Here is a 13215-nt window from a genome sequence, read left to right as displayed (position 1 = left end):
CATGGTGCTGTAATCTCACAGCAATACACAGGGAGCAAATATCTGATGGTTGGATTTCGTTGCTGGATACATAGATTATGAGACATGAAAAAGTGGTTTAACTATCTAAAGTTTAGTAAATGGTTTGATTATTATTTAAATTGTTTTGCCCTTTCAAATGCTTGAAGGGATTTTACGCACAGATTTTACGCACACTCAATATGGCTTATAGGATGTTTACCTGTGTGTTTTTGGAAATCCAGAGGCAAATAATTTCTATTTTATTCTTGGTCTCATATGGTAAATTGACATTAAGACAGTATGAATTAAAACACTTAAAAATAAATCTCTAAATCCATTTGATTCTGAATTTGCGCTCATATAAGAGAATAACACATACAACTGTCATTTGCTTTGTCTCACAAATTGTGAGACAAAGAAATTGTGAGTAACAATTGCAATCATTTTGAATGAACACATTTGCTATAAAGGCTAATGTATTGAGATGTAGTACCTCTTCTTTTAAGAACGAAACTTCGATTAATACATTAATTGGAGATGAAAACATTGCAATATACAACAAAATCTGCGTTTCACTGCAATGTACTGCTTCACGCTATACATGACTGATTTCCTTTCAATCTCCCTGAGTCTGTTGCTTTTTCTTAAAACATTTTCTCGGATTTTCTATATTTTCTTAAACGCGTAATGATGGTTTTGTGCGTTACATGACCAAATTCAGACAGTGTTATCAGTCTCTGGTTTTCTGTAATAACATAGCGTATGTCAGAGCTTTCTGAGAAGTGTAAATGAACAGTTTGATGGATTATTTGGTACTTTTGGGACAGACACGCTCCACCGGCCTGTTGTCATCATACCTCAGCAGTATAAGGAAAATCGGCGTTATCTCTGCATTAATTCCTCGCAGCTCCTTACACACTAAACATTATCATCTTGTCTCCATCGCCCAAAAACATTATCCCATTACATTGCATGACCTTGACGCTATTTAGAAACCATTTACGGCCGTGTCTTATCTAAATACAGCCATAACTCAGGTGGTGTCACCGGCTGTAGGGCTGCATGTATTCCATAAAAGCTCTCCTGGCCTGTGCACTGTTTACATCACGGCCTTTTGCGGCATATTTCACCGTCCACCATCTCATCATAAATAGTCATCAGTCACAACTTTATATCTCTCATTTTACACGCATGCACAGCATTTTCTAAGGAAACATTCAGATCATATTCATAAACGCGCATAATGCTTCATATTTGAACCATGTTGTTTTTATAACAATAAATATATATACATCTATAATAGTCTTGAAGCTGAGTGTAGTGTTAATATTAGTGATTCTTGTGTTATCATTCAATATTACCAACATTTTTCAACCAATAAAATCTGTTTCATTTCTCATTATGAAACAGTGGAATTTAAGTCTATATATTTTGTTTAACTTTACTCTTTAAAAACATTTATATATATAAAAAATATGACTTGACTGCACTTCTCTGCAGTAATGAATTTCTTCCGCAGATTCAGATTGAAAAGTCGAAACATCATAAACTCATAACTCATAAAATGGATTAGTTTCAATTACCCAAAGGGGTTACATACACCACGTGCAGCAACACTAAAATGCTGCTTTCAATTTAATGCATCATTAATTTAACACTCAGAAGGGAACCCTTCCTAATGAGCATTTTTACTTCAGAGACATATTTTGTGACTTTTACTTCAGTAACATCTATAGAAGCATTATTGGAGCATTTTATAATGGCATTATAATAACTGTTAATAATAGCCTTTTATTACTAGTTTATTAGTTGTTGTTTTTTCTAAATAAAATGCTTCAATGCCCAAACTGCAACACAAGAAATAATTTGGAACATTCAAAGAAAAACATCCTAAAGAGTTGAAAAACACTATAGGCAATACATAAGATACCTTTGTTAAAAGACATTTCTTTTAAAGTTGCCTTAAGTTATTCAAAACCAGACATATTTTATTTGTCCCACAGTAAAAGCCTTAACAAAAAGTAACAGAGTATTTAAACAGGTCTGGGTTACATGTCCACAATATGATTAAATGAAAGCAGTATCCCCGACTCGCTTGAATACTTTTGTTTTTATCCGACTTCCTAGTATGTTTGTATATTTGTTTGCCACTTGTAACCCTGTAATAGTATTTGTATACCCTGGTTCCTAAAACCTGATGTAACCCAAAAGCTGAATATTAATACATTTTGACATTTAAATATCCCTAATTTTTGCAATTTTGTAATGATACAAAAGCTTTTGAACATTGATGTCACTTTTTACCTTTTGTTTTATTTTGTGAGGGAGGACATTCATTGTAGTTACTTGAATGCAAGCTGTTGCTGCTTATGAGCGGTATGAGGGCACATCCTCCTCTCCGTCCTGTTTGCCACTCACATGCTACCTCGCTGTCAGCATGAAAAACACCATGCAGCCTCCTGAAAGAAAACCTGACACTGTTGATTAAGACGTCCACTACACAGAGATGAAATACAATACTGGTCATACTCCCATCCCCCTCTTACTCCTTCTCTCTCTGCATCACTCTCTCCTCCATTTCTTATTCTACCTCTTTCCATTCTGTCTCTCAATGCCTCACTTTCCACCAAACTTTGAACCAGAACCCTTCCTCTATTTGATCTCCTCCTTCTCTTTTTTCCTCTTCACTTGCTATCACTGGAGGTGCTGAAAGACCTGGGCAGCAGTAATAGTCTCTTCATATTTTGCTTTCAACCCCAATAGGCTCCAGTCATCTCTCTCTCTCTCTCTCTCTCTCTCCCTCTCTCTCTCTCTCTCCTCTCTCTCTCTCTCTCTCTCTCTCTCTCTCTCTCTCTCTCTCTCTCTCTCTCTCTCTCTCTCTCTCTCTTGCAGCTTTGCCAAGGGGAAACATCCAAAATAGGTCATATAGGGAGCCATCTTTGGCTGTGTTATGAATTCTCCTCATAATTGTTTGTGTCATCATGTAGATTTTTCAATAGACACTGCTTCCCTCCTCTTCAGAGTGCTTACCCTAAACTCTACATTTCCAAACAAATATTCCCCCTGATTCAAAGCCGAGCAGAGCAAATGCTGCGGAGCACGCTCAACCCCCAGTGTTTATCATGCAGCCGCTGTTACAGTATATATATCCACCTCTGGCGTGCATCGACACTGACACGCAAAGCTAATTAAACCCATTGGGTACAATTTAGACATGGCGGCTCCTCCTCATTCTGGGAAATGTGGGCAAACTAGGTCATGCCATGGAGCTCTAGGAGTCCATCAGAGGCCCAATGCCTGATGGGAGCCTGAAAACATGTCCCATTGTCCTCCCTAAGCCTGGCTGTGGTAGAGTAAGCCAGGGTACACATGGTGCAGTAAATACGGTTTCTATTCAATTAATACATATCCTGCTCGATTCTATAATATTCAAGGTCATGGTGAGGTCAGGTCTCATCTCATCAAGCTAACAGAACATGGCTTTGGAGAAAATCGAATCAAAAATTGGGATAACCAGATCAGCGCTCGTAAAGCAACTTCTGGTTATTCTCATCCCATTCTGATTTCAAGAAGTTTCAAATCACAATATGCACCATTTTCAGTTTGGTTTGCTCTCAAAATCAATGTTCAATGCAGTCTTCTTTTAGAAAATGATAAGATGTAAGGCTCCGTTCTCACATATTTCAAAAAACAAAACAAAAAGTTGCCTTAAGTTGTAGCCATGCAAATATAGAATTGTTTTTATGTCCCATTGTTTGGCTTTATCTCAGTCCTTGTGTATAGCACTCTTCTAATAATTTTTCTTATAATCTTTTCACCAAAAATACTATAGTCTTTGAATTATTGGCATTAACAGACAATGTTTCTATAAAAATTGTTTTACTTTGGAGTTTTTTAAGATGTAACGGAGCTGTGCTGAGAGCAATTATTGATATAAATGTAGATATTTCCAAACTTGGAAAGCTTTACCTCTTGAAATAAGAGGAACAGGGTTAAAAGACCCGTTTTATCCGCCCCCCCCCGCAATAAATAATACTTTTTCTTATCAGTGTGTCATCTTACTGTACGTTAAATTTACATTTTTAAATTGTATCTTTTTGCGATGTCTTTTTCTGCCCGTTTAGTTTTTAATGCATTTTTTTCATAACTTACAGCAACAATTATTTTCTTCATAATGATGCAATTTGTAAAACTGACTGCAAAAGAGAGCTAGCTTTCTGCACGTTTTCTACCATAAATCAGATACACTCAATCAATCAACCATTGTTGACTCTGAGCTAAGACCTAATATCTCTGAGCTATTCGACGCGTGTGTTTTGGTGAAATATGATTCACATGTTGCTTATCTCATTAAGAAGTCTGGCATCAAATTAGCAGCTTAATTGACTTTATGTGTGCCTGACCCTATCCAGCCTGCATAATATGATGTGGCTGTGAACAATCAGCCATGTCTATTGTTTTCTTTTCACAGTATTTAGCATTTGTCAAAATAAGAATTAACTAAGCTTTAGGTTAACATAAAATGACTTAAGGTGGAACGATGTTTTTGTGGATTGGATTAGTAAAATATAAAGCATATAAAACATGCAGTGTTCCTTACACAGAATATAAAAAGTATTACATTTGTCTTTGTATAAATATACAAATCAGGCGCTGGGTCTGAGCTGACTCGTCTCAAGCTACAACTCAAGTTGAGACTAAAGATGACAAAGTTTATTGTTCGTCATTTAGAGCTTTACCAGACCATTTACTTTTACTACAGCCTCTCCTGTTTCTTTAAAGTTATCTCTCACTTTCTAGTCTCATTACACACAGTGAAGTCCCCACCATGACAGGATGCCTTCTTCTCTTATACGTATTTTATTCTCTTCTGTCATGTATCCATTGATATGTGGTTGTCGTCTCTGAACATCTGTGTGTTCAGATCCAGTAACTGTCCTCTAACTGCAGTAATTCTGCCGTCCTCAGCCAATAAAGATAAGAGCGGGACGCTGGAATGTGGAGCAGAGAGGTGACAGTGACGGGATGAAGGGACGTAAATGGACATAAACTCCAACACTTTCCGTAAGAACCTACTAAGTATTTTTATTTTGCCTCCTGGAAAATAGATTCGACAGCAATGATACAGCACTTTTTATATAATCTAATGTCAGTTGTACCCTTCAAAGTGTTTTATAACAGTACTAATATAACCTGTAAGCAGCTCATGATGGGTTTTCTCTTGTTTGTAGGCATTTAAAAAAATATTTAAGCAAGAGTTGTTACTTGTTTAATTAAACAAAACAATAATACACTTCATTTAAGTTAAAGTCAATTTATTCACATGAAACTAGAATGAATATTTTGATAATCAATTGATCTCTATTCATTTACATTCAGTTGACCTATATAAAGCAGATAAAGGATAATAGGCTATTTCAGAAACTGGAACCAGATCATATTTTATGTTTTGCCGTATAAATGGCTGATCGATAACTGACCGATTTTCAAATTTGATGTCAATTGTTGTATTTTTTTTACAATCTACTAGTGGTTTCATTAAAACAGAGATCATTATTGTGAACAGATAATAATCTTTCTGATACACCGGGATTATTAAACAGCCTGGCAAGATAACATTAATATTGTAAGTGCTGAGACAATGCATCTATTGGTTATTCCTCAGTAATGATAATAAATTAATAATGTAAGCTATTAGTAATTGTTGCAAATGTGAATTCACAAAAAGGGAGAAGTCTCTGTTTTATCATTTCAAACCTTTTACATTTTGTTTTAGATTTTTTTTTTACATGAGGAATGTTTCTTTAACCTGAAAATTGATCATAAGAAAACATGAGGAGTCTTTGCAATTGTTTTGATATTCATATTTCTGACCTCTATAAGACTGTATGATAGATGGTTAATTGAAAGGATAGGTTACAGATCCAACATATAAAACCATACGGCAGTGTAGAGTTTACCCAGAAGAACGTGTAGTTCAGCATCAATCAAAAGCTTCCCTTATCCACGTTGATCCGCTCTTTATACTTACACTGGTCAGGAGCATCAAACCAAGCCCCCCCCCCCACACACACACACACAGAGCCAGGTCCTGTGCTCTGGACCCGCGGACCACCGGCAGGTCGGCTCTAATGATTTCACAGCAGCAGATTTAACAGAGGGTGGCTGCTCTGTGTCAGACGACCCCAGAGGGTTTAGAAAGGCTGACAGTCAAAACATCGACATAAAGGTTTGACCCTGAGAAATCTTAAAGGTGGAGACGTTCAGGGACCGACTTCTCTAAAAGCATTTTAACACCACTGAGGCTGCAACGCTGAATATTTGAAAGTGTGAGTAATAAGTGTTTTAATCCTGAAAGGGAACAACGTCAGCCGACATTCATAAGCCTGGAGTATGAAACAGTGACATTTGGATGAGCTCACATGTACCTTGTATGCACTTTTTTACACCCTGTGTATTATAATAATGTTGCCCAAAACAACTAAGGTTTAATATTCTGTATCTTACTAATTAGTTTTGTTAAATTTGACTATTATAGTTTTACATTTTCTAAATATATTAAGTTTTCCAGGACAATCTTATCTTGTTTTATCTTAAATGATCTCAACTTGAATTAGATGAACTTGTTATCATTTGCACAGTTGCAGTACAAAGCAAACATATGTAAACTCTATAGTGTATGGATAAAAATGTCCATTAAATAACATGTTTAATTCATGACAAATGTTCGTCCACAGCTAATACAATAGCAATGTTCTTGTTACGCTGTGGCTTACTTTATTTAAGTTTAGTTTCAAAATAAGACTAAATTAAGCTGATGAAGGGGAGCAGCAGCTTTAAAAACTAAACAGGCATTTGAAAACGAGGTTTAAACATAACGACTTTCCAACATGCAATACTACGGCGACTATGTTATGGGACACTTTCCAAATTTGTCTGTACATTTACTTTTAAGTGTTTTGTCTACTGCTGCCAAATATCTATATATATATCTATATATATATCTATATATATAGATATATATACACACAACAACAAAAAACCCTGCCCTTCTCTGCAACACTGAATTTTGTTGTCATTTCAAATTGTAGAAATCTCAAAGCTGTGATGTAAGTTCAGACATAAACACATAATATCTTGAGTTACTGTATGTCAACACCTTGGTTGATTTTTGTATAAGAAATCACCTTAAGATCACAAAAACATATTTTCAAATTTAAGTTGAGTATAAAGAAACAAAAATCTATTTATTGTTATTACTTTTTTAGGTCCATGCAAGTGTTTATTTTTAGAATATTTTTCTTTCCACTTCGAATCTTTAATCTTTAATATTTTTCTCTTCTCTCGCTTAGACGTTCAAAATAAAGTAGATGAAGTAAAATAAATGTACAGACGATATCAAGAGGCTGTATAGCATCCTTGCTGATGTCAGTTTTTAAAAGTAGCTACCCTTAACGTCGGACAACTTATCTGTTCTCCAATTACACGATAAGATCTATAAAGAAATACATCAGATGGAGCTGTGTGCAGGCGGTTGTGTATAGTAACACGTTGTAACGGTGTTGAGGTCATTGTACTTGGTAACATAATTGCCCCACAGGCTCTTAATGGCAGAGGCAGCTAGTTAAAGTTCCTGCTTGTCCATTCATGCTCAGCTCTCTCCACCTCTCTCTCCCGCTCATTAAAACGGTGAATGGCCCACAGATGTGGAGTCGGCCATTAGTCTTACCTGGATGGAGCTTTGGGAGAGGTGAAGCTAGGAAGCGAAGTTAAACACCAGGGTGAGGGCCTTCGTTTCCCCGCTGGGGCCACCCAGGCTAAATACGTTTTCACCCACGGTGCTGCTAGACGTGTCCGTCCACCGACAGATGTTACCTGCTGCAGGTTGGCAAAACGGCCAGTTTGAGATGTCCTCAAAGACAGGCTCCGGGGTATTTTACGACATACTAACATAAATTGTAGGATCTGCTCTTTCTGCTTCTAAAGTCCCGCATCAATCTTTGTCCAACAAAGCGATCCCTTACACCTGGTTCTGCTTATAGGATCAATATGTAGAGCATCGGCTCAACTTCTAATCTCCAGCAGAGGTTATTCATTGTTTTAACAGGCTTTTTTGGGAGAAGAACCACAAATAATTGAAGAAAGTTATTATTGTGTGTTAAGTTATCTTATACACAAGGTTTCTACACAATATAGGCAGAAGTAGGTGGTCCTACGTCCACATGCCTTGTTTGGTCTGTGCTTATAGTTTAGGCCCCTTAGTACGCTTACTATAAAAGGAAATCATAATCATGACTTTTGCAAAAGACACCGAGACCCAGAGGGCTAATGTCTCTCATCACATATGTAGAAATGTGAATGTCATGAACCTGGCTTTTCTTTTATTTGTCTCCTGTTTTATTTTGTAAGAATATTCACTTTATGATGTCTGGTTTTCAATTCCTGTCTTTGAGTTTTCCCGCCTTTGATTGTCTGCCCTTATTAGTTTAACCTGTCCACCGCATCTCATCCTCTCATCAGATTACTTAGTATTACTAGTATACTTAGGTTTTCTGGAAGTTCTGTCTGTTGGTGAAATTCCAGCACCAAACCTTAAGTTAATGTTCAAACCTTAAATGTAATTTATTTCTTGAAAGAGTTTATTCTGGCTTCAGTCTCCTGCTTCACCTTCTAGTTAATGTGATTGGAATTTAATTTTAAACTGACCTCCAAATGGTTGAAAACCAATTTGCCAAAAGCGCATTTCATTATTTTTAGTTGTCCAGACTTTTTCCAGACAATTCGAATATGCCAAATAAATTGATTTGTTCTGGCATGCAGAACAGGGCCTTATAGTCATCAGGTAGAAATGAAAAGATAACAAATGAATGTTGCAAGAATGAAACTTTAACATTTATAAATTATAATACAGTTCATGCGCTAAGTCGGAAAATAACTTGTCTAAATGCACCCTCATCATTGAGTGAAGGCATGTTCCTCTTTGACAAACTCAGTATGAATCTGATGACCAAGTGAGAAGATAAAATCAACCGTGAACAAGATGGAGACTAATGTATATTGACTAATGGCTACATCAAGGAGTGTAGCTTCAAAAACCACATTTTACGACCTGTTTACCTAGAAAAATGCTACGCAGAACACACAGTCAATTTGCTGGAGAAGGAGACTGCTTCATCATATTTCCTAAATTGTCCATAATATCAGTTTAGTTTTCAATTACAGATTTCGCTGTGACAAAAGTCCACCCCATATTACCATTAGCTAATTTAACCCTACATCTTAACTGTCAGTTTAATTATGTAAACAGATGTATGAACAATGCAAAGCATTTTGTGTAGTATCTCCTGTTCTAACCACGGCCCTTTAATAGTAGATATGTTTAAAGTATTAAACAGTTTTGAGGGTTAAAGTAACACGTTTGAACTGCAGCAGCAGTTTGTCTTGCTTGTGTTGAAACTCCCTCCTATCTGTAAAGACAGAAATAGCCTTGCAGCTCTGTGTCCCAGCCAGCATCAGACCTCATGATAGTGTCAGATCAGCCTGAGGAATGCAGCGACAAGCTCTCACACTCAGATTGGATGCTTATCACAGCAATGTGAGCTCGGGATTGGATGCTTATCATAACCATATCCTGTTGTTGGCTGATGGAGTGACCTTTACAGTATCAGCCTGGGATGCCATGGCAGGGCGAGGCGGCAGCGACTGGAATTTTCCTGATATTTGTCACACCTTTTGGCTGCTTCTCCACCTGCGGCTTGTGAGCCAAATAACTATTAATATAGAGTTACAAGGGCTTTGCTGCGGCACCATTTAAGGAACATTAAGAGGGGAATTTCAGGTTAATGAGGCAAAGATATCTTACATCATGAATCAGCAATGATTGTTGGAGCCTACGCATAAAATAATCTAAGTGATGTTCTCACTTCAGACTTCTTGTGTGTGTGTGTGTGTGTGTATTTGTGCGTGTGTGTGGTTCCGATCTTTATAAAGCATTGTAAGGTTAACCTATGTCTGATTAAGTCTACAAAACCTGTGATTCATAATCATAAATAGACTAAACTAAAAAAGACACCTTAAAAAGTATACATGTATTTATTGTTGACGGTTTTACCTGTACATTTTTTGTCACTGTTAGTCAAAGACACTTAATGTTACATTAAAAGAGAACACGGTAACAGAGTTCTCAGTAAGCCAATCACCTTCAAGGATTTCTTAATGAAGCTTTATGTTGCATTATTTTCTTTGTCTTTAATGGTGCCAACTAACCTTTGTTTATTCCTTAACAAATATCTTTGCTGCTGCCAGACATGTAAAAAAAGGTTTGTTTTTTTAACTGTCTGGAAGCTTGGTGTTTAAAGTTGTAAACTTAATTTTTCATGCTTACAATGCCAAATAAAAATAGGCATTTATGTCTATGTTAAAAAGCTCTAAAGATTACTACTTGAAAAGATAACACATTGGACAGAGATGACCGGAGAATTGTAGGGTTTATTTCTGAGGCCGGGACATAAATCTGACCATGAGTGCTTTGTGGCTGCGCAGGTCAGTCCTCCTGTGGGAAAACAGAGATGAGAGGCTTGGGGTCAATCTGTGCTAAGCCCTGCTGGTGCCAGTGGACCCTCTGGTTCCCCGGACAGACCCTGAGACACGCTGACATCAGACCCAGGTTAGTCTGAGAAAAGGACTTGCAGCTTGTTTCAGTTGTTTGGAGAAACTCAGGTGTTGACGTCAGGTATGATGTCAAATCATGCACTTCAATTATCTTTAAGTAATTACATTTGTCTTTACTGGGAGGCAAACCAAACCCAGTATCTCCACAAACACTTCAAACAAAACATTGTATTGTCAGAAGAATGCTGAAATCCAAACTATCAAAAAAAGGCAGAAGAGCATCTGAAAAGTACATCCTCTTTAACTTCTTAAATGAGGATATTACATTTGTAACATTTTACCTGAGTAAAAAAAAAGGCATTTAAAGACAATTTAGCAAACTGTGATGTTGAATAATCCTTCGTTGCAGCACTATTCCAAAATGTATCCTGACAGGAACTGGAAATAGACCAGAATGCAGAGTAGACTGCTTGACTGGTTTGAACTCATTGGTGTTTCTCTGTGTTCTAGCTAAGCTACAGCTACATGTTATACTCTAGTGTTTGTTTTCCTACATTTCCAAGACCACATTTGGATCTTTTCAATCCTGCAGTTAACTCCAGGAGACAAAGCAACCTAGGAGCTCATGCTGAGGAAACTTCAGAGCTGACGAAGTGGACTCAATAACTAAACTCAACTTACTAGAACTGATTTTAGTAAAAACTGAGTGCAGGGTTTGGGAGCTCGGCTCAGGCGCGATCAAGCCGCCGTCTGCACCATTTTCCCATTCCCTGGCTTTTCCACGTCTACTTCGCTCTGCAGCCTCGTTCCTGAGGAAAAACAGACGCCTCTTCTGCTGCCGGCCTCCCCCCCACCTCCCCTTCCTCCTCCTCTACAGGCTTTCTTCTCTCCCCCCAGCCCCCCCCCCCCCCTCTCTCTCACTTTGCCCCTTGGGCTTTTTTTATGGCAGGGCTTCTAACACATGACCTCTGCCATGCATTATACTGCATCTACACAGCCATACACAACAAAATAAAACATGTGATAAAGTACGTGAATGAGTTTCTGGATGTGCATGTTGTGTCCCAACTGCCTGGCGCCTCGTCTCTGCCAGTTTTTTTAGCGGTGATAACAGCATTTTGATTCATCTCCTACGAAACACATTTGTACTATAATCCAATCAAACAGCGTCCTCAGAGAGTAAGAAATCATCTTAGCCACATGAGGATTTTCATTCAGCTCTTTTCTTATTCCTGCCCTGTCTGGCTGATCACTTCTGCCGATTGTCCGGCTCACCGCTGCGTTATGAAAGATGACAAGCTGTAATTTAGAGTACACATTTACCTCATTTGCATGAGAAGCATTTGCGCTGCCCTTCACCGAGCTGAACGAATTACACCGGCGGTTATTCTCAATCTAAATAACGGAGGCAAAATTATGAGCGATGCTGGGAAGTGAGGGAGTAACTCATTACAACAGAGCAACTTTTTGTTTAGTTACGGCCTCCCATTTCTCTCTGCACATGACTTTCAGGTGAATGACGTCAGGCGTTTATTTGATGCTGCCATTATGACTCCAAAATAGTCACATCAGCAAAACCACTAAAGAGATGACAAGCAACTTTGAATGAGAAAACGTTTCACCCATTGGAAAGAAAATGTGTACTTCATTTGCAGAATAAGATCTCCAATCTGTCGCTTCATGATGCAATGTAGACATCTTTTAAAAATCGAAAAAGTTGTAGGACCAAAGCTAATACATTTTGATGTGGTTCTTAAATGGTCTTTTCTGTTGATTGTGTTGGACCAGTTCAGAGATATACAGCTCTCTAAAATACTTTTGATTGTATCTTTGAGACATTTTTTGAGCCTTTTTATTGCATTATTCTTTTTAAGTAAAATAAAAATATTTTGGAGAAGGCTGTCCTTGATCCCATTTCCTCTTTGCTAACTTGCTGACAAAATACCAAGTTTACAAGCGTCAATATTGGGCTTTTTTGAATATATATAACCTCTCCTTATTTTGTCAAGTAAGTCCTTTAGTCAAGACATAAATCTGGCTAAATGTGTGTTTAATGAGAAACGGAAACAGCTCTACTGGTTGACGTTTTGTTATGGAACAAACCACTTCTCGGAAGCATTATTTAATTGTTCTAAATTATAACAAGGGCCGCTGTGTCTCCGGGTCATTTCTAACAAAAGTTGCATTTGAATTTCTCCAGACCTTCATGAGTTCGAAGAGATGAAGGGTTGCACACAAGATGACATCCAATAAATTCCTATCCTTTCTCTGTCCTGACATGAAATTTACAAGAAATCGTACAACATAGTTTATTTGGAGTTCAGTTAGTACAGCGTGTTAAGAATTAAATCGCAGTTATTGGCCTTTTCTGCAATGGACTGGCAGTCATGGTGGCATCAAGGAACATGGGACTGGAAATATTAGCAAGACTGAACCATCATTTCAATATGTCTTTATGCTATGGTAATTAGAAAAGTAAACAATATAATGGTCGTCCTTCAACAGTGTCTGTGTAAAGACTTGGATATAGATCTTGAACAATGTCATCTACCAGAGGGCACACACGAAACACAGCCATATGATAAATGCTCAGGTCTTGACATT

Source organism: Trematomus bernacchii, unplaced genomic scaffold (genome assembly GCF_902827165.1).
Source record: "Trematomus bernacchii unplaced genomic scaffold, fTreBer1.1, whole genome shotgun sequence".
In the NCBI taxonomy this organism is placed as follows: domain Eukaryota; kingdom Metazoa; phylum Chordata; class Actinopteri; order Perciformes; family Nototheniidae; genus Trematomus; species Trematomus bernacchii.
This window is presented reverse-complemented; position numbering follows the sequence as displayed.